The following is a 20,344-nucleotide window of genomic DNA, read 5'->3' as shown; positions in this document are numbered from 1 at the left end:
GGTATGTTTGTAGAAGAATTTCAAATAAAGTTCTGTGGGTTTGAACAATGTTTGGCTGCACAGCATGAGTTCATTATGACTTTCTCAGTGGGGATCAGTGAGGTGTAAGAGGTATATTTAAATATGTTTATTTTTCATAAAATATTTCATGTTGCTTTAATGTATTTCACTAACAGTTTGCTGCTGCTCGCCAGTCACCAGTGTGTTCCTGTGATCTGCTCATCAAAGTTCCTCAGGGATAATAAGTTGAAGTTGGAACAATTGAGGAAAGGAAGAAAGTGGAAGTATGGAGGTCAAATGCTGACAATGTACATTTGGTCAACTGTAGGCAAATACTGGGGTTGTCAGCTCTATGATTTACCAGCAACACTGTATATCTTAATCAGCAGAAATAAAACCTTCATACATTTGTTAAACTCATTTTAAAATTTTTAATTATACTCTAGCTGGTTCCCTTATTAAACAATAATAGACCTCAGGATGGTTTTAGTTGCTCAGTTGCTCCAAGTAACACATGTAAATACATATTCAAACCTGATTTCATGTGTTCACTCTTTTGCACAAACATTTAATCTTTTTTTTTTTTTTTTTTTTTACTGGTTAAGTGTTTTATGTCTTAATAACTGCGTTAGTTAGAACTTGTGCAAGGAGCATATGAAGGGAGCAAAGTGGCTTTCCGTCCAGTAGAGGGAGATAAATATCCATGAATCTGTCTCGTCTGCTCTCTCTCTCTCTCTCTCTCTCTCTCTCTCTCTCTCTCTCTCTCTGTGTGTGTGTGTGTTATAAAGTCTGAGAAAAGTAGGAGACAAACTTTAAGTGTGTCTGTGCGTGCATGTACAATTTACACAACAAAAGAGAGAGAACACCTAAAAGAGCCAGTGAAAGTGACTTTGTGTGTATACATGGGCGCGCACGCACGCACGCATACACACACACGTACGCACAAACGCACGCACGCGCGCACAGAACCAGTTGTTCCTACAGGCCAGCAGTTTCCGCCCAGGCTTTGTTTTCTACGCAGGTGCCCAAAATGATTGTGCGAAAATGTGAAATTTGATCAGCAGACCAAAACATCATTAAGTCCCCGCTGTTCTCGGTGATTACAGGTCAGCGCCGTTTCCCGTCGCTCTCTCTCTCTCGCGCGCGCACGCACGCACGCGGCAGACACCTGCGCGCGGCCCCGCCCACCTGAAGTTCTCCCAACTAATTTTATTTAGGCTATCAATAATTAGCACTCGGTTATTTGAAATTGCGCTCAGACACGAAAACCTTTCCGGGATGTATCACAGTAATTATGTGTGTCAGTTGAGAATGCGTTTTACATCTGCGAGTCGAATGGAGCAGAATATTAACAAGTCCTCTCTGGATGGGATTAATTTTTTGGAGAATATGCAGATAAACACACAAGTGCAGAGTGAGAGTCCAGGCTGCTGTTTATTACGTGATAATCAAGATATTTTAACTAGGTTTAGACTGTGGAGAAGGAAGAAGAATGAGAGAAGAAGGAGGGAAAAAGGTAGGGAAAATGACAAAAGATGAAGAGAGAGAAAAACAGAAACAAAAGAAAAAGGAAGAAATAAGAGAGATATCAAAAGAAAGTTTAAAAAAAAAAGAAAGAAAAGAAAATGGGGATGTATATGTAAAAACCCACGTGTAGGAGCAGAACATATGAGTTGTTTGGACACATGTTGGTTTTCACATGTGGATAATTAACATTTGAACTGTCTCGTGAGATTAAGTTTTCACATGCAAACAACAGTCAGAAAAGTGAGTCATGACTACTGTACATTTATCCCTGTTTACTGCCATTCAGAAAGAAAGAAAATCATTGAATGAACTGATTTTTTTTTTTTTTTTGGTCATTTGAGCCTCACAGGTTGACTGAGTTTGAATCAAGAGTCAAACTTAAATAAACACCACAAACACCAATTAAACCGCCTCAAAAAATCAATCAGCTGTAGCTAACATTAAAGACACAGAGGTCATGTGCTGCGTGTTGTGTCTTGGCGAAGTGAGGACATTCAATTATGGACAGAAATTACACACAGTGCGCTTTTTAAGGCTGATTCTGATATTCTTTAAAGTATCTTTACATGTGAATGTTTTAAGCAGCCTAAAATAAAATAAAGGGATTTAGTATTTCTCACCCCAGATAGTACAATATATTCTTTGAAGTAGAAGTTAAACCATTATTTAGGGAGATAAAAATTAACAGAATGTAGCTAAACAGTTAAGTGAATACATTTTACAAGAAAACATTAAAAATTTACAGGTTTTCTGGTGTCTAGTCAAACATTTCTTAAGTGGGTGTGATGGCACCGAGGCCCTGACTCTCTGTGTTTCTCTTCCACTCTCAGAATCTATTTGAATGGATAGTTTGGGTGTTTCTCACTATTCTTGACAACCTAAGCTGTGAAGGTGAAACTGTAGGACACTCAGAGTTTCGAAGGCCTCGAATGTAAATGTGATTCAGTGTCACAGAGACGGTTGTGTGAGCTGTAACGTTGCAGCCTGCGTCTTCACTGAGCTCTTTCCTCTGTTGTGCCACTGAAAGGCACTGTTGTCCACAGCTGAGCTCCTCACAGGGATGAAGATGTCGTGTTTAACTGAACCCCAGAGTGTGCGAGGCGGGTCACTGGAAGGAGCAAAGGCTAAATGCGGAGCCTCATTTATTAATAATGATGAGACGATGCCGGCGATAACATGTGATGCTCTGGAATGAATGTTTTCTGGATGAAATCACAGGATTTGGACGCCCAAAAAATGAATATATATGTATGATATTGTAGCTTCGGTGTACATGAAGTGATATCAGGTGACACTTTTCACATTTTAAAGATGATGGTTCCCAACCTAGGGGTCGGAACACCTTTAAGGGGACACAAAATAAATCTGGAAGGTCCAGAGACAATTAAAAGGGTAAGAAAGGAGAAACATATCAAAACTACACAAAAAAAGCTGTCTGAATCTCTCCCTATGTACTACAGTGCACCATATTTACTGTCTCATTTTATTCAAATGATCAAATTCTGACTGAAATTTATCCGCTATACAGCGCCCTCAAGAATTCCTACAGTAGAATAAGAAAGCAGTGTCCATGGTACATAATCTATTTTCCTCTAACAATCCCACAATGATGCAAAAATTACAGTCGTGTGACTCAAAAAGTGTCCAAAATCAATTTACTGCTCACTATAGAGTAAAGAACAGAGTGTATGTTGATTGAGGGAACAAGGAAGTGATTTTATTTTGGCAAACTCTCCACAAATCATTATATTTGTCTGAATGTTACCTGCAATTAAATCAGAAAACAAAAAAAAAAAGTTAACCTGTGTCAAAGGGTCACGAAAGGTCGGGAAACACTGTGTTCACTCGGACAGTGTGGCCTCATAAAAACATATAATAATGTGTTTGTTTTTCTCGTTTCTTCTGACTCCAACTTTATTTATAAATGAAGTAATACCGGCCTCAAAAGAACAGGATTTAGTTTCGCCTCTCTTCATCATCAAGTTGAGAACAACTTGGTCAACTTTCCTCTGTAAAAGATAGGATGTTAAATCTGAAAATATGATTTGTTTTTTTGTACATTTGAATTGAATCTGGGCTACAGGTATTGGATTTTGGTGTCTGCTGGCAGGGAGCCACACACAATAGCAGGCACAGGTGTTGGCCAGAAAAAAAGAGAGAGCGAGAGTGAGAACAGGGAAAAGGCAGAAAGTGATTTGAATTATCATTGTTGAGTGCATTTGGCATCTCTGCAGTGCTGAAAGAGCTTTAAATACTGTAGAGCCACAAAGTTTTATGTAAAATTGATGCATGGATATTTCCAAAAATTTATGTTTCTCCATTTCTTTTCTTTCTTTTTTTTTTCTCCTACTGAAGCTTTGACTAACTCTCGATTTCAGAACGCGGAGCTTGTTGATCAAGAGTAAAGATATCTTTGACTTGAGCGTTGGGTAATGAGAGAAATTAGCACAAATGCTCTAAGTAATAGTTCCTGATTTTTTTCACTCACAAATTATTTTTCAACTTGTTTTTGTATCTATGCATAAATTAAAAAATCTGCTGAAATTTATTATTCATCTGAGATGTGATTAATATGCAAAATTATGCAAATTAAGATGCAATTAGGCTCCAATTCTCTAGTGGAATTTTCCATTATAATTTAATACAAAGTAACAGAGTAATTGGTGTCACGTGTAATTACGGTTACTCAAGTGCACTTTCAGGCATGCAAATGATTCTCTATATGTTGGTTATCCTATGCAAATGTACCATGTGGTGTTTTAACAAGTTGAGGAAAACACAATGGGTGCGTGGTTACCCCAGTGGGGTTGGAACAAGGTAAAGACACCAGGATGTTTTTTTTTTGTGTGTTTTTTTTTTAAATGAGAGGAGTTGGAAAACTTTCAGCATTCAGATTATCACCAGTCAAGACTTCCAGTTACTTTTTTTTTTTTTTCTCTATTTGAATTTTTGATGAATTGCGAAGAGGCGCAGACTTTCATCCATCACCAATCGATTAACGAGAGCAGAAAAAAAAAAAAAAAAAAATGTTTTGGATGCGACTTGGGGACTGGCGCGTTTGAAGGAAAAGAAGCGGTTTTCCCCCGACATGAAACGTCGACTGGTTGACACGATTCAGAAATAAGTATCAGACCTCACCGAACTCAACCTCCACCTCCCGCCCCTCCTCGCTTCAGTCAGAGCTTTTTTTTTTTGTGTGTGTGTGTGTGTGTCTTCATTACAACTGCGCCCCGTTGTAATGAAGACACATTGACAAGACACAATCAATGACACTGCTAATGTCACAAGCAATCACAAAACATTATGCGCGGGGGGACAATTACACCAGCGCTCAGTGTGACAAACTTTGCGGAGCCGGTCGGCGGCCAGGCGGAGAGAAGAAAAGCGATTATGTAATTGATATCTATTTAGATAGAATGAAAGTCCTGTAAACGCTCGGAGGGGAAAAAATGTCTCGCAGAGCAATTCCTTCTTGGGAGGCAAATTGATTTTAAATTGTTACATGGCTGGTTACATGTCCTGACATCTTGCTTTGCTCGCTCTCCCTGACACACACACACACTCACACACACACACTCTCTCTAGCATACAAAAACATACACACTGATATACTCACTTGTACACACACACACACACTCATGCAGACACACACCCTCTGCTATCTGTCTTGTTCATGATCAACGCTCTGAACAAAGACATCCTCCCTCCCTCTTCATGCCTCTCTCTCCCCCCCCCATCTCACCACCTCACCCATCCTCTCTCTCTCTCTCTCCTTCTCTCTCCATCTCTCTCTCTCTCCGCCTCCACTCTGTGTGCCTGCCTGCTTGCACAACTCTCTCAAAGAACATAATCCCTCAACAAAATGGAAACACAAAGGAAACTTGAGCTCAATCCTATAAACGCGCGGACACAGCAGACAATGCCTCCTCCCACCCGTTTCCCCCTATCCCCGTCCCCCTGCCTCCCCACCAGCCATAAATGCCCGGTGGCACAGATCAGGCTTTATCAACCCTCCCTTCTTCCTCCTCCTCCTCCTCCTCCTCCTCCTCCTCCATCCATCCATCCCTCCTTCCCTTCCCGATTAGTACCCCCACCACCACCACCACCACCACCAGCACCAGCAGCACCGCTCCTGCCGCCAGCGTCTCCCATACCTCCACACGGACTGTTCTCATGCAGCAGGAGGGTGGAAGGCAGTTTGATGATTTGGCTCCTGTTGGCAAACAAATTTATTCAGTTCTTACGCATCTTTGATTCGAGCAGCGGTGAGCCACTGGCGGATCCGCCGTTGTGTTAACGTTCGCAGAGGTGACGCGCAGGTAGAGGCTCGTCAAGAAAGTTCAAGTAAAAACAGCGGTTCGACTACTTTAAAGTCGCAATTTCAAGTCGTGTGTTAATCTGCGAGGCGCTTACTTTGTTGTTGTTGTTTTTTTTCTTTGGTTTCTTGATTCAGCAATCACTTGTCACTCAAGCCATTGACTCCAACACTTTTTACGTCTTTTTCTTTTCTTTTTTTTTTTGTCGATGACATCCAAGTCTTCGTAGGTGGTGCTCGTAAACCAAACAAAGGTTTCTGTTAAAAAAAACAAAACAAAACACATAACTTCCTGTGTGACATTTTTCCCAGGGAAGACATATGAGACATGTGTTCACTCTTTAACAATCGTAACATAAAATCTCTCATGAGCTGGTTCAAAGTTAGCTTGTTATCATGCTACATCGTAGAGAGCAACAAAACAACGATTATCTCTTATCTGTGTAGCTTTAAAATCAGAAATATTCATCAGTTTACTCCACCACACTAGCTGTCTGCGTGCAGTTACTGTGTGCTCTTAATTACAATGATGCAGGCATGCAGGAAAGATGTGAACTAAAGATGGTTTGTGGGTTTAGTAATGTAGGTCACTGTCAATTTCCATCCTTGACTTAACTGTTTTGTACCCGTTTATTATTAGAACTCAACCACACCAGCACCTGAGCACCAGCTGACGCCCCGTGTTCTCCTCCTGAGAGTGATTCCTGCTCGGAGCCGCAGCAGCATCGGAGAAGGAGCCCCCTTGAGGTGGAAGTGAGGTGGGTGAGGTTTGATCTACTCTAATCTGGTTGTCGGTGGGAGGAGGGGATGATGGGGCGGTTGTTTGGCACCAGTACCAGGACTCTCTGTGACTGTGTGGTCTTCGGAGAACCACTTACCGCCCCCGTGCTCTCCTCCGGTTCCAGGCTCGGGAAGGTAAGGCAGTCTCTCTCCCTCCTTAACCCCCCCTCCCCCCCCCTCCCCCCTCCCCCGAAAACCTGCTGATTAAATCAACCCTACGCAGGGCAAAGCGTGATAACGGAGGCAAAGTAGGCCGCCTTCACTCGCTGTCACAGGAAGAGGAAGTGCCCTGGTGTGCATTCACCTGTGCCTGAGCTCGCTGGTGCCGCTGCTACAACCCGTTGCACAGCTGGAGACGAGACAGCGAGCGTGTTAGATCAGAGAGCAGCGAGGCTCACGTGTTGCGCTTCCTGCTCCTGCGACTGTGTCGAGTGACCGTCTGAGGCCTGCAGAGCAAAAGACACAAAGAGAAGATGGCTCATTTCTGTCTTGAAAGTATTAACCGCTCCTTGAAAGTATCGGTATGACTCCGAGTTCAGTTCGTTTTTTTAGCTGCTGGTAAAACTGTCATTTACATTCAGCCTTTTTATACATAGAAGCCAATATATTCTCTCTTCAAACGACAACTCACAAGCACAAAGTAACACTCAAAGTCTATTAATGTGTGGATAACTTAATTTTGATCAAGAAAGGAAAGATTCAGGTAAGTTCTTGCAAAATGTGTTTCCACACGTGGCTCAATAATGAACCTAAATCAATTTGGAAATTTAGCAACCGAAGTAATGGGGTGAAAAACAGGTCGGGATTATTATATATATATTTCCCTACATTTAACATGCCGATGAACAAATCCCACAAAAATCAGAGATCTGGAATGGCGAGTCCTTCTATAAATTCTATAAATGTCTGGTCTCTTTTCATGGATTACTGTCATTTGCCATCCGCTATTGTGAGCGCCTGCCAGGCTGGCTTGCCATTTCTGGGCCTGTGTTTCCAACCTTGATATATTTGCCAAATGAATATTTGAAGCTGTAATTAAATTTATCCCACCTCTACACCTTCTGTAAGACGGCCACCTTGCACATTTCTCACATGCCATATTTCAGCTATTTTTTTCTGTGAAAAAAAAAAAAAAGGAAAAACACAGCTTGTTGCCATTTTTTTAATGATTTGGAATGAGGATATTTTTACTGGAATAAATCTGATTTCAGGACATTCATAACGGTCCTGCTTACATATTCAGACATAAATACACACCGTGTGGTGAGAAGAGCCTTCAGAGCTGTCACTGGTTTCATAAACAAACTTAATAAAATGTCAGTACATATAATAAAAAAATTAAGAGATGAAATTAAAGCAGAATTTAATGCATTAAGCAAAAAAAAAAAAAAAAAAATCAAGCACTGCTCTTGACAAACAAGTTACTATTTCCAGAGAGCCAAGAGAAGGCGCTTAAAATCAGCATAAATGTGTCCACACATAACAGAACTCCTCTCATTAACAGATAAACATGTCTACTGCGGGAGTTACGTCTCTCTTTCTCACATTTTAAAGGTAAATCCGAAAAGTTGCGCGCGTCGAGTAACGGCGAGTACGAGTGAGCTTTAGCCTTGAGGAAGTGTGATGTTTTATTAGTGTACAAGAGGTTGCTCGAACTATTGTTCACCCTGAGACGTGAGGCCTTGACACACGCAAGAAAACAAACAGAACATTTGATGAATTCATTAACGGCAACAATGCGGCTTCGACACAGCGTTTGTTGTTTTTTTTTTGGGGGGGGGGACACCAAATCTGTGTTTTTTCACTTCAAAAACACAGATTCATGAACAAACACCAAAAATAGTCTCTGTCGGAAATTTCTCACTTCACAATGTAGTTTTAAAATATAGAGATTCTTGTTAAATGATGAGATATTTCCTAGAAGGGGTTCAAGCTTTTGTAAGTGAGATCAATTTGGGAGTGAAACCCTCCACACACTCACAGTTGACTTTCTCTCCGTCAGAGGATCTAATGACTGACGTGTCCCGTCCTCCCTCTGAATCCTGTTAGCTACACTTTGAAGGAGCCCATCCTGATAATTAAAATCTCCGAGCCTCCCAATAATTACCACTGGTTCTCCCCTGCACTTTTGAATCGCACTTGTGGTGACATAATTCATTAGTGTTTGTCCAAAGAAATGATTTAGAGTCTTTAAAGTGCTCCTCCATGCAGAATAGCTATTAAAGCAACCATATGCACATATGCTAAGAGTGTTAAACGGTTTGTTGAAGTCAGTCAGGGTACAAGGGATGATAAACATAAATTATGACTAATACACTGCACCACTGGCTTTTTCGAAAATAAAAAATTACTGACACAGGGAAATCACTTTGGATTCGCCGCTGCAGCAACGCAGCCCCCTCCCCACCCCCCGCCCCCCCCCCTCCTCCTCCTCATCTGTGTGTGGTGAAGCGAGGATGTAGGAAGCACAACACAAATGGCTCGGGCATCACCTTGAATATTCAGATGGGTAAGCTAATCATTTATGCCTGGATACACCATTGTGATTACCTGGCTCCTTTGGCATCGCTTCTGAGCTCTCTCAAGGCGACGCGGAGTGCCTTTTGTTTTCATTTGGTTCCATTAAAAAAGTTTAGACCACACAATGAGACTTCATCGCTGAAGTTCACACCATAAATTTATACCATTAAATGTTATTTCTTTTTGTTTTAACAACCTGTGATTACTGTTGCAAAGTGCAAACCAGCCTCCTTTTTTTTTTGTGACAAACACCCTCGATGAGGAGTGTGACTCAAATGACAAAAAGGAAAAGATGATTTACCACCTAACAGCTGTTGCAAATGAGCAAAAATTTCATTGACTTTTACACCAATGCTGTCACCCTGCGTGTGTGTGTGTGTGTTACTATGTATTCAAAGCTCTTTGATTTCTGTCTTTTATAACACACGAAAACACAAAACAGCTTCTTATTCTTGCCGAACTAAATTGACACATTTTGGCCTTTTTTAATGTTTTTATTGACATAGTTGCAGCTCTGATATGCTGATATTCCTTATAGAAATTTTGAGAGGGCTGAAACAATTAGTAGTAGTCCATCAACAGGAAGTCTACCGACAACTATTTTGGTAATTGAATAATCATGATTCGAAATATTCTTATTCTTACTTTTTTTGTCATATATGAGAGTTAACTTAATATTTTAGTGTTGTTTGTATGAAACAAGCAATATTAACCTTATAATGGGCATTTGTCAGTATTTTCTGACATTTTATAGACACAGTGATTAACTGATAATCAAGACAATAATGTGTTAGTTGCAGCTTTTAACACTGTTGGAGTCTCACCTTTCCTTGTAGATCTATTCTGTTTCCCTTCTTGCCTTGTTGCCTTGCTCAGCAAAATACTGCTGAGTATAGTTCTCATTATTATTAATGTGGACCGCTCTCGCCGCCCCGCTCACACCTACTCTGTGAAAGGCTCCAGTTCATTGTGAACACGGCCTGATGTATTACCATACACCCGGCATTCATCACTTTGTTTCCCCTTTGTGTTTCTCCTTTTTTTAAGGGACCTGCAGGAATTATTAGCAGCTTAGCACCGAGAGGCCCCTAAGTAGCTCTCGGGGTGTAAGCCTCTCTCCCAAGTCAAGGCCAACAGCATGCTGAGCCCCCGGCCCCATTCAGTGATAATGTACATGTCAGCAGGGACATGCAATGATCCCTCACTTCTCCATGCTAAATGATCATTTTCTTTCTTACACTCTGCCTTTCATTCAAGTAAATCCACTCCCCTAAAAAAAAAAAAAAAAAAAAAAAAAAAAACTCCCAGAAAATATTAACACACTGCGGAACAATAGTCCTCAGAAAGCATGAATCAGCAGATGATTCCCAATTCCATGCACACAACAGGGGATTGTATTGAGGGTACGTGTGTGTGTGTGTGTGTGTGTGTGTGTGTGTTAGGGTGGGTGGAGGGGAGCCTCTGTTTTGCACCAACGCTCCCTTCCAACAAAATTCCAAACCCCCGGCATCAGTACAGAGCTTATGATCTGTGGGAAAGCCGAGGCGAGTTGCGGAGCGGTGGAGCACCTCGCCCGAGTCTCCAGACGGCCTGATTTGGGAACGCCGTGAAATCCATGGCACCTCTCCTGGCTTCCTGGCTGAACGGCTGCCATATCTTGTGATGGACTGAGGCAGGAGAGAGCGAAGCAGCCAGGGATGAATACGGCTTAATCTTTACCCAGGCCACATGTGTGTGCATGATAACATGGTTGCTTTCTTCCTGTGCAGGGTTATTCTCCGCCAGCTGCCAGGTTAGCTGCCTCGCACAGCCGTGTTTCGTTGCGATATTTGCCCGCTGTAAAAAGAACTATTGCACCTAAGGTGGGGGCTAATGCATGTTTTTGGAATTGGCGGTAATTCCTAACACATTTCAAGAGACAGATAGGGTGTCTTATAGCAAATGACAATATATGTAAAGACACCTATCCCCCCCCCCACCCCTTTTAGTTCCTAATATTTTATTTGTGAGGAGCCTCCTTATGCTGGGGATAGAGGTTATTTTTATAATTAAATGGCGGTGTTATGATCAAAAGCAACTAGACATGCAGCGAAATTACCTACATACACACTTAAGGTGGAGAGATGCTATTTTTTGCCACATAACATCACATCAGGTTGATATGCAGGATGTAAATAGATCTGAATGCGTCTGAGCTAAATGATCGCTAATTTTTTCAGATTTTGATTGTGCCAAAGCCAGCCAACAGCCGACAAAGCACGTGAAAGCAGATTTATCCACCATTCTTTACCATTCACAAGGTTTGTATTTATGTATATGATTGTTTGTGTGTGTGTGTGTGTGTGTGTGTGTGCTGCGTGCAGGTGCTCTTTACTCCATACATTTTTTTCATCATCCACATGGACTTTAATGCAATCACTCCAGCAGCTTGGTGTAAATTTCCTTCCTTTCTCTCCTCCTTCTCTCTTAAACTTTCTCCCCCTCCGCTCATCTGCCCGGCTACACAAAGCCCATTTATTATGATTGCATTACCATAAATGATTTTATAACATCTGCTTGTCAATAATTATCGTACAAATTCCCGTGCCCTCTGACCCGTGCTCTGAATGAACCCCAGGTGTAAGGCACTGTCAGGCTAATGACTAGCGCCACACATAGCACATTGTCCCCACGTCAGTGCACACAGCCACCCAGCCACTTCAATTAGAGCCTTAATATTAGCCGAAAATTGAGGAACCACGCGCTAATTGAAAACATTGTATTCAAGAAGAGAGAGGCTATAAGCAAATGGTGAGGATGTTTGATCTGATATCATGGAGGATGCACGAATGGCAGTTTGTCCTCTACAAGGAGAATATGGATGGATTATCATGCAGAAACCTACAGATTTATTCTTTTTTTGTTTTTGTTTTGTCTATTAATCACCAGTTTTGGCCCTGTTATCACACCGGCTGCTATGTAATGTAACAAACACCAGCTGAAATGATGATGATGAGTATTTCTTAAGAGTATCATCACTTTGCTGAAGTTGAAGCAGAGTAAAAGCAAAAGTAAGTGAGTATTGATTTACGGAGGCTGATGCTTTATTTTAACACCCATATTTAGCATTAAGAAGTGTATAAACGATGGATAAACTGTTTAAACTGTTTATGAAACACAGCAAGTGTAATTATAAGCAGAAATTAAGTATTGATTAATGTAATGGTAACTACAAATTCTCCTATGAAGCATCTGTAACTCGTGTATAATTATGACTGACAAGGTAACACAGTTGTAATCATACTGTGAATTATATCTTTATTTATTATATGAAATATGATCTGAACTATGTATTTATTATATTTGCAGATTATACGTATTAATAAAGTATTCATTTATTTATAAATAGTTCTTGACATTTTGTCAGGTCCCTATTTTATCTGTTTTATTCCATTTTAGCTTATATTTTTGTTTATTTTGATTTTATTTAACTCTTTTTGAATGTGCAGCGCTTTGAATTTCCTTGTTGTTGAAAGGTGCCATACAAATAAACTTGCCTTGTACATGGGTATAAATGTTTTATAACGCACTGTAAGGATTTTTTTAATGTGTGCATTCATGTATCATTAAATATGATTACAGCTGTGCTATTAATCATTTATTAACTCTTTACTGATGCTTCATAGGAGAAATTATAATTGTTGACAAATGCATCAATAAACACTTAAGAAATGTCATTACTGTATATCTGCTTACAATTGCATTATAGTGCGTTATCAACAAAATTTACATAAGTAGTAAGTAAGTATAAACACTTAGAATTTGTTCATAATGCACTATAATGCAATTGTAAGCAGATTTACAGTAATGACAATACTTATAAATGCTAAATAATATAAAATAATGTGTAAATGACAAAAATGTTGCTTTGTTGTTAGATTTTTGTTTGACAGTTGCCTACAATTGGAATTACAACTTTTTAAAAAAATAATATTTCATTCTCTCAAGCACCTGTCTAACAGGTGTGCATTAGAATATATTTAATTCTCATGTTTTTAGCAACAAAAAAAGACCATAATAATAATAATAATTGTGCTTATTTATAGAATATAGCAATAATAGTAATCATAAAAAAAATTCATTCATTACATTATAAATGACCACTTTTACAGTATTTAACATCTTTGCTTTACCAGCAACAAACTGTTGTACAGTATATTTATTATATTTGAGCAAAATGTAGTCTACCTGAGTGAGCTCTTAGACCACCAAACAAATGATAACAAACATAAAAGCATCTATCTAATGTCAAAATTAAAACAAATATAGTCAGTACAACCGCTTTAATGCCACATGCTCACATTACAAACCATTATTCAAGTGCTCAAAGACACTGAAGTGCATCAATCTATTACACAAGTCTGCTTCTCCCTGAACAGCCGAGTTGTTCTCTATAGCTGATACAACTGCAATGTCAGATGCAGTCCTAATTGAAAAGTTAATTAACTTTTTGAAGTCATCAGCTGTCATTCCTGCAGATCAGAATCCATCCGCCCCCTCCTGAGACCAACTTTATATCATTCTTAATGGCTGGGGACCTTCTGCTTGGCTACATGGGAACATTTGGTCATTTAAAGTACCATTTATAGCGTATTGTTTAATTAAAGTCAAATTAAGAGAACTGTATGCAGAATTTAATTTCTGGTATGAATTATTGGGGAAAACAGAGTGCAACTCAGATAATCAAACTTTTCATTAGCCTCTCCTCCCTCCTGAGGTGCCTCTGCTGGTTCTTTGTTGACGACTCCCAAAACATAAATGAGAGGAAACTACCCACAATGCACTGCATATCTACAAGTTTTCACTCATACGTCAACTTCCTTCTGTTGAGCTTTTTTTTTCTTCTTTTTTTTTTTTAACAAACAAAGGCTTCAACTTACAGCCACGTCTGGAGCAGATAACTGTCTCAAAAGTTATTGCTGATATATGAAATTCTACAGACATCATAACAACCACCATGAAAACCTAAATTATCTGTCAGAAATTGAAAATGCCTTTAAAGACACACTGAAATAAAAAAATACATTTTCCAAGCTCTAATTCTGTCTTGTTGTGGTAATTGTTCAGTTATCTCTTGCAATAAAAATATGGCAAAAAAAGTATAAATAAATAAATAAATATTTTTATAACAAAATCTCTCTTTTTCTTCCTATAAAACATTTTAATATTCCTCATTATTACTCATCCTGAACCTGGATCCATACATTTATCTAATCAAATGCGATTTGGGTGACTAGCTAGTCCCATCATATAAAATCACACTTTACTGTTTAGCTGTTGTATCTTGCAGAGCAATGTCATTGTAAGATGTGTGTTTTTTGTTTCATTATGTTCTAATTTATTAATTTCTCCAGCATCCCCTTCCTCTTGTTCTAACAACACAAATTAGGGAGGTGTAGGTGAAGGAAAACCTCTGTATCGTGCTAAATTTGCAAAACCACCAACTTTTGAGAGGTCCAATGAAATCATCAGGGCAATTTTAATCTTTAATATCTAAAATGTGTTGGTATATTGTCCTAATCCATCCATTCGAATGGCTGAATTTGGATTTAAAGTATCAAATTGTATGGCTGTGCACGTCACTCCAAGTGGAAAATTTGTCCTATAACTTCCTAGAAAGGAGCTCATATGTAATTGTGTATTTATAGAAAAGTTCCTGGAAATAACTATGTCATTTAGTAGTAATTATAGGGAATACAGAGACAGGGTTCAATTGTTACACTTTCATTTAATTAATTCCAATTAACACCTGGATTAACCTGTATTGTCAGAAGTTTGTCTACAGGCGAGACAGGCATGCAATTCAAAATTTGTGGATAATAACATTTTCAATTATAAATTAATGACAACTGCTTATAAAATCCACACAACTTACTAAATCAAACACTGTAACTGTCTCAGAACGTGGACTATTTTCCAAGAGAGAACCGCGAAATTACATAGGTATCTATGGGTATGTTTCTAGGTAAATTCTTAGGAAATTGCAGACCCGTAAAATAAAATGTCACCACGTTTCGTTTTGTTTTTTACACAGAGGTTTTGTCAGAGTTGCAGGTAAACGTATCCGTCCACCGCCTTCTAATTCCACAACTCCTGCACATCCTGACTCATCTTGTTTCCATCATACAACCTCACAGTTTCACGCTGATGTCTGAAATCAGGTCAGCGTCGTCAAAATTCACCAGGACATGAGTTTAAATCCAGCCCGCCCGCTGCTGTCTCATTTTAAAGACGGATCCTCCTGTGTTGTTTCTGGGGGTCAGCACAGGTTTAATTGATTCTCCTTCTCCCTCCGTCTCTTATTAGGGCCACAGCGCCTCTCCATGGGAACTGCTAATTGGCCCTCCCCTGTGGCCACTTGGAGAAGCAGGCAGACGTGGCCCGGTAGACACTTCTGCTGGTCCGCAGGGACGGTGGTGGATGAGAGATTCACGCGGCTCTGCTTCTTTAGGAACGACAGTCTGATGTCTCCTTCTTTCACCATCTGGACACCAGATTTACTGACGAACCGATCGGGACCAGAGAGGCTCTGCGTGAAGACAACACCTCTGTATGTTCAGACTGGCGTGTGTGTTCTTGTACTTCTATCTTTGTGAGGACCGGTTTGAGTTTTAGACTTTGAGTTTAAGGTTAGTTTTTGGAAATTAGGGACATTTTTTTATAAGTGAGGACTTTTTGTCCTCACTAATTTATCTCTGCACGCTGAATATCCAACATCAGACTGATTTTTTGGGGACGAAGAATTTGTATGTGACTAAAGATGTCCGCCGTCCGATGACTAGTTAACTACCTGTTGGATGTCACTGTTTGGAGGAAGGAAGGCGATAAACCTATGAACTTTTGTCAAAGTGAACAAACAAATGCACCTCAAGTTTGTAACGTCTTTTGTATTTCATGTTAAATGGAAGAAAATAACAATAAAATCTCAGAATTGCCAAAAAATATATATTATTTTTTGGAAAGTGCAGATGTTTTTGAATGAGGGTGAGGACATTCTTGTACAGTTTTTGGAAAAAGGACATTGTTGTGAAAAAAGGTGAGGTCAATTTTGGAAAATGAAGACCTTTTTCTAGAACTTTTTGAAATTTTTGAAAATTGGGGACATTTTGAAAAGTGAGAACATTGTTGGCGATTATTTTTGGAGAGTGAGAATATCTTTAGAGAGTGTGAAGACTCAGGACTTTTTTAGAAAGTGTACCTTTTTTTTGTAAAGTGAAGACAGTGAAGATATTTTGGAAAATTAAGACATTTTGGGAGAGTGAGGACGTGTGGAAAGTGTTTTTTTTTTTAAATAAGTATAGTCATTTCTGAAAAGTGAATTCCATTTTGGAAAGTATAGATATTTTTGCAGACGGTTTTGGAAAGCGAGGACATTCTGGCCGGTCAAAGGGCTCTTTGAGAATGAAAAATTTGTTTTCGGGTTAAGTTAGAAATAAGGTTTGGAGCCAGTAAATGTATTATGTCAGTGAAGGTCCTTACAGATACTTTAAGTACAAACTTGTGAGAAAGACAAAGAGCGATAGTGTGGCAGAGAGACAGAAAGTGTGGGAGTATATGGGATGGTTTAAAGGTCGTGTGTGTTGTGGGCATGGCATATGCCTGTGTGCCTGTTTGTGTGTGTGTGTGTGTGTGTGTGTGTGTGTATATTACAGCGTGTAGGTGTAAGGGAGTAAAGTTTCTTTAGGGGGTAGTGAGAAATTTGGGCTTACAGTTTGCATGTATATGTGCAAGTGTGTTAAAGTTTTTTTTTTAAATTTGTGGTGTGTATTTCATTTGGAGGTGATATATGTGTGTGTGTGTGTGTGTGTGTACCTCTCAGGTGAATGCACGCTCATGTTCACATGTGGTGGCTGTAAATGCCCGACGTGTAGGTGTCTGCGAGTGTATTTGTCGATTTTTCTTTGTGTGTGCCTGCCCGTATGCGTATGTGTGTGTGTGTGTGTGTGTGTGTTTGTCTAACTGACCTTGATTTTCGTCATTCAGAAGTGAAGACGAGCAGATTGGCAGCAAAGTTTCACCTCAGTCGTTCTTCTTTTCTCTCACTCCCCTTCAACCACAAAGACACAAAAGTAGATGATGTTCAGTTTATTCCATATCAAACTGAAGTTTTTATAGAACTCAGCCTGTGCATCCTGTCTGTGCTTGATATAACACTGGCGCGTTTCCTCGAATATGACATTTAAATCTTTTCAGGTAAACTTTTGTAATGGAGCTGGAAGGCAGTGCTCACTTTTTCTCTGCCTCCGGTCAAACTGATTTGCTTTTTAAAGAAATAAAACCTGTGAAACGATGTAGCGCTGAGAAAAAAAAGACAACGGTTTCATATGCACATGTGAGATATTCTCACGGTGCTGAGAGGGTGAGGGCTGATAATTTTTACAGTAACTTGAATAATATCAAAACATTCACACCATTCTGACTCAACAAGTGCCCATGGTTAAAACTTTATCTTTCATTCTCTTTGTTGTGGCACGTGTTTTTAATGAAATGCTCCAAATTTACCTGAAGTACTTGTCACCACTTTTTCAGTTTCATTTTTTGTAGGCTATGAAACGGAAATCAACCGACAATAAAGGTTTTCCACTGTCTGCTTTTACACCTTCAAAACATCCTCAATAATAAAAAAAAAAATACCTACAGTTTATTGTGGTTTAATTATCTACGTTAACACTGTTACACCAAAACCTGCACAAGGGATCTTCTCTGCACAAATCGTTTTAAAAGATATTGAGCAACATCCTGTGCAAAAAAAAAAAAAAAAAGTCATATAAAAACTCACCAGTCATAATGCTTGTAAAACCACAGCGAAGTTACAACTGTGCAGGAAGAGTGGAATTGAAAATGAATCAGGCATGAAGTTTCTCAGCGTGAGTACAGAGAAATCACAGTGGATTCCAGAGAGAGCCCGGGAGTCAGGATTAGCGTTTGAAGGCTAAATGGTGTTATCGGTTCTGATTAAGGAGCATGTACGTGGTACTCGCTCCACCTCTGAGACAGCCACGGATGTCAATAGGGCTAAATGGCTCATTAGGCCAGGTATTTAACTGTGCTATAATCATTCTGTGTCATCACTTAAGCCCTGGTGGAGCACGAGGGGCTCTTCTGGCGATTGAAAAACCCCCACCACCCTCTGAAATAACCTGAGACATGAGATGGAGAGGCTTTTTCTCTCTGGCAGAAAGAGTGAAGGATGGTTCGTGATATCTTGTGCTGTGTGGATTTTCGGTTTAGCTTTTTATTTTTATTTTTTTTCAGGAGATTTTTACTTTTCCAACAAATAGGAGAAAGGAAGAATGTACTCTAAAGAATGATTTAGGCTGCATTTCTTTGGACTCTGTCGCTCTGGTTTTCTTTTTACAGTGGATGACTCATTTCTTTTTTTTATTGACCTGAAATCATGGTTACACAGTATAAAGTAAAACAGTATATACAATATAAAAATGACAAAGTGCAGCATAAATAACTTAATCAGAGTTGGGACATTCTTCAAGGAGGCAGACATTAATTTCTGGCTTCTCTGACAGTAATAACAAAAATCTGAAAAAATATAGGTGAGCAGTTTAAACGGTACTTTTTCCATATTATTCATTACGCACACATTCTCTCATATAAAATGTGATACTTGTCTGTTTCGCAGTTGTCATGAACAACAAACAACAAAGGCTGCAGACTCACTGATTGTTATCTAACTCTTTATATCTTCCAGTGACCTCGTTGCTAACTCTGAGGTTGCAAATAGCCTTTAATCTCTGCTCTCATATGGCAGGTAACAGCTAAGCGCAGCAAACGTGACGTCACATCCAGGTATTTCCGGGATCCCACTGTTTTCAGCGATGGCGTAGGTTTCCTTTCATAAGTGTGGGGGTGGGGCACAAAAAAAAGTCATGAATGGTGTTTATATATTTGATGAAAATGTAATTTGTCATGTGTTCCAAATAAACGGTGGTTTAATAACAGATCAAAACAGAAACAAAATAGAAATGCTGTGTAAATTGCTGTATTATTAATACACTAACCTAACTTAAAATCATATTTAGTTTTTCAGTGAGAAGCAAAAGTATTTCTGTGATATAACAACTAATTTCCCACAAAATACACCAGTGTTTAATCTTGACATTCAGAAAAAAACTCATATTTTTAATTTGCAATTGCAGTGGACAACACTGAGCATCAGGTAAAGCATGATTGGAGGCAAAAGGTAAAACCTCAAATCTTATGAGAATGCTTGCATGTTGCATTTAATAACAGTAACATAAACAAATAGCATTTATCACTTAAGTTGCAGTTTGTATGGAGAAATCAAGAATAATGTGAAAAAGTGTATAAAGAGGACCACACAGAATATGTAGTCTACAGAGTTTAGAGTCGAGCTACACTTTGCCTGCTCAGTCTGTAAACACACTCACAGCTTTCCACACTATTCTTCTGTTTGCTCAGTTTTTTTTTCCCCCCTCTCCTCGCACATATGATGTGGATGTTTCCAATCCCAGACATGAAAATCAAACATCAAACATCAAATGCAAATTAATCCTTGAACACCACACAATTAATACATTTATCTACCGACTGTCAACAGCAACCCAGACCGGGAACAGGCGCCGTCACACCGTGATGTTTAAATCCATGCAGGTCAACTTTATTTACACCACGACGAAGTTGATGGATGGAGATAAAAAAAAATATAGCACAAACTAAAACACACAGTTAAAACAAGAACTTAGAAGCAGTTGAAAGGCAATAAGTGAATGTATGCTGCTTCTTAAACCTATCAATGACATAATCGAATATTTAAGGACGACACTCCCGAATTTAGGTGGGACTGAGTGTGATCGGTCACCAATGACTGTAATGGTTCCAGTAATTAAAATAACATTTTATTACAAAAGTATTCATCTGATAACATGTAAAGAGTGGACAAATCTTAGCCTTGAAATCGGTTCAGTGATCATATAATATAATTTGTGTGACAAAGTCAAATGAAAAACAAAACTGAAACTATACAAAAAAAAAAAAAAATCAGAAAAGTTGAGACCTAACACATCTTCTCGCTTTGTTTGTTTTCCCCTTTGCACAGTTCCACACATTTGTTGGAAGCTCGTGCCATCACTGCTGTGGTCTGCGCTTAAAGGAGGGAGGGGGAGGAGGGGAGGGGAGGGGGGGGGG

General features: G+C 39.3%; 2 long non-coding RNA genes across 2 annotated transcripts; one reads left to right on the top strand and one right to left on the bottom strand.

Moving 5' to 3' along the window:
* The first annotated feature begins 71 nt into the window (after positions 1 to 71).
* Positions 72 to 16,782, top strand: LOC122987835. Its single transcript, XR_006404623.1, has 3 exons — positions 72 to 1,516; positions 6,483 to 6,600; positions 15,488 to 16,782. It is a non-coding gene; the product is annotated as an uncharacterized LOC122987835 (long non-coding RNA).
* Positions 6,051 to 20,324, bottom strand: LOC122987836. Its single transcript, XR_006404624.1, has 3 exons — positions 17,146 to 20,324; positions 6,927 to 7,068; positions 6,051 to 6,100 (listed from the first exon to the last, which is right to left on the bottom strand). It is a non-coding gene; the product is annotated as an uncharacterized LOC122987836 (long non-coding RNA).
* Positions 20,325 to 20,344: the final 20 nt, after the last annotated feature.

This window comes from Thunnus albacares, chromosome 8 (genome assembly GCF_914725855.1).
Source record: "Thunnus albacares chromosome 8, fThuAlb1.1, whole genome shotgun sequence".
Taxonomy (NCBI): Eukaryota; Metazoa; Chordata; class Actinopteri; order Scombriformes; family Scombridae; genus Thunnus; species Thunnus albacares.
Note: the sequence above shows the minus strand (reverse complement) of the source record. Positions and strands in the feature narration are given on the sequence as shown.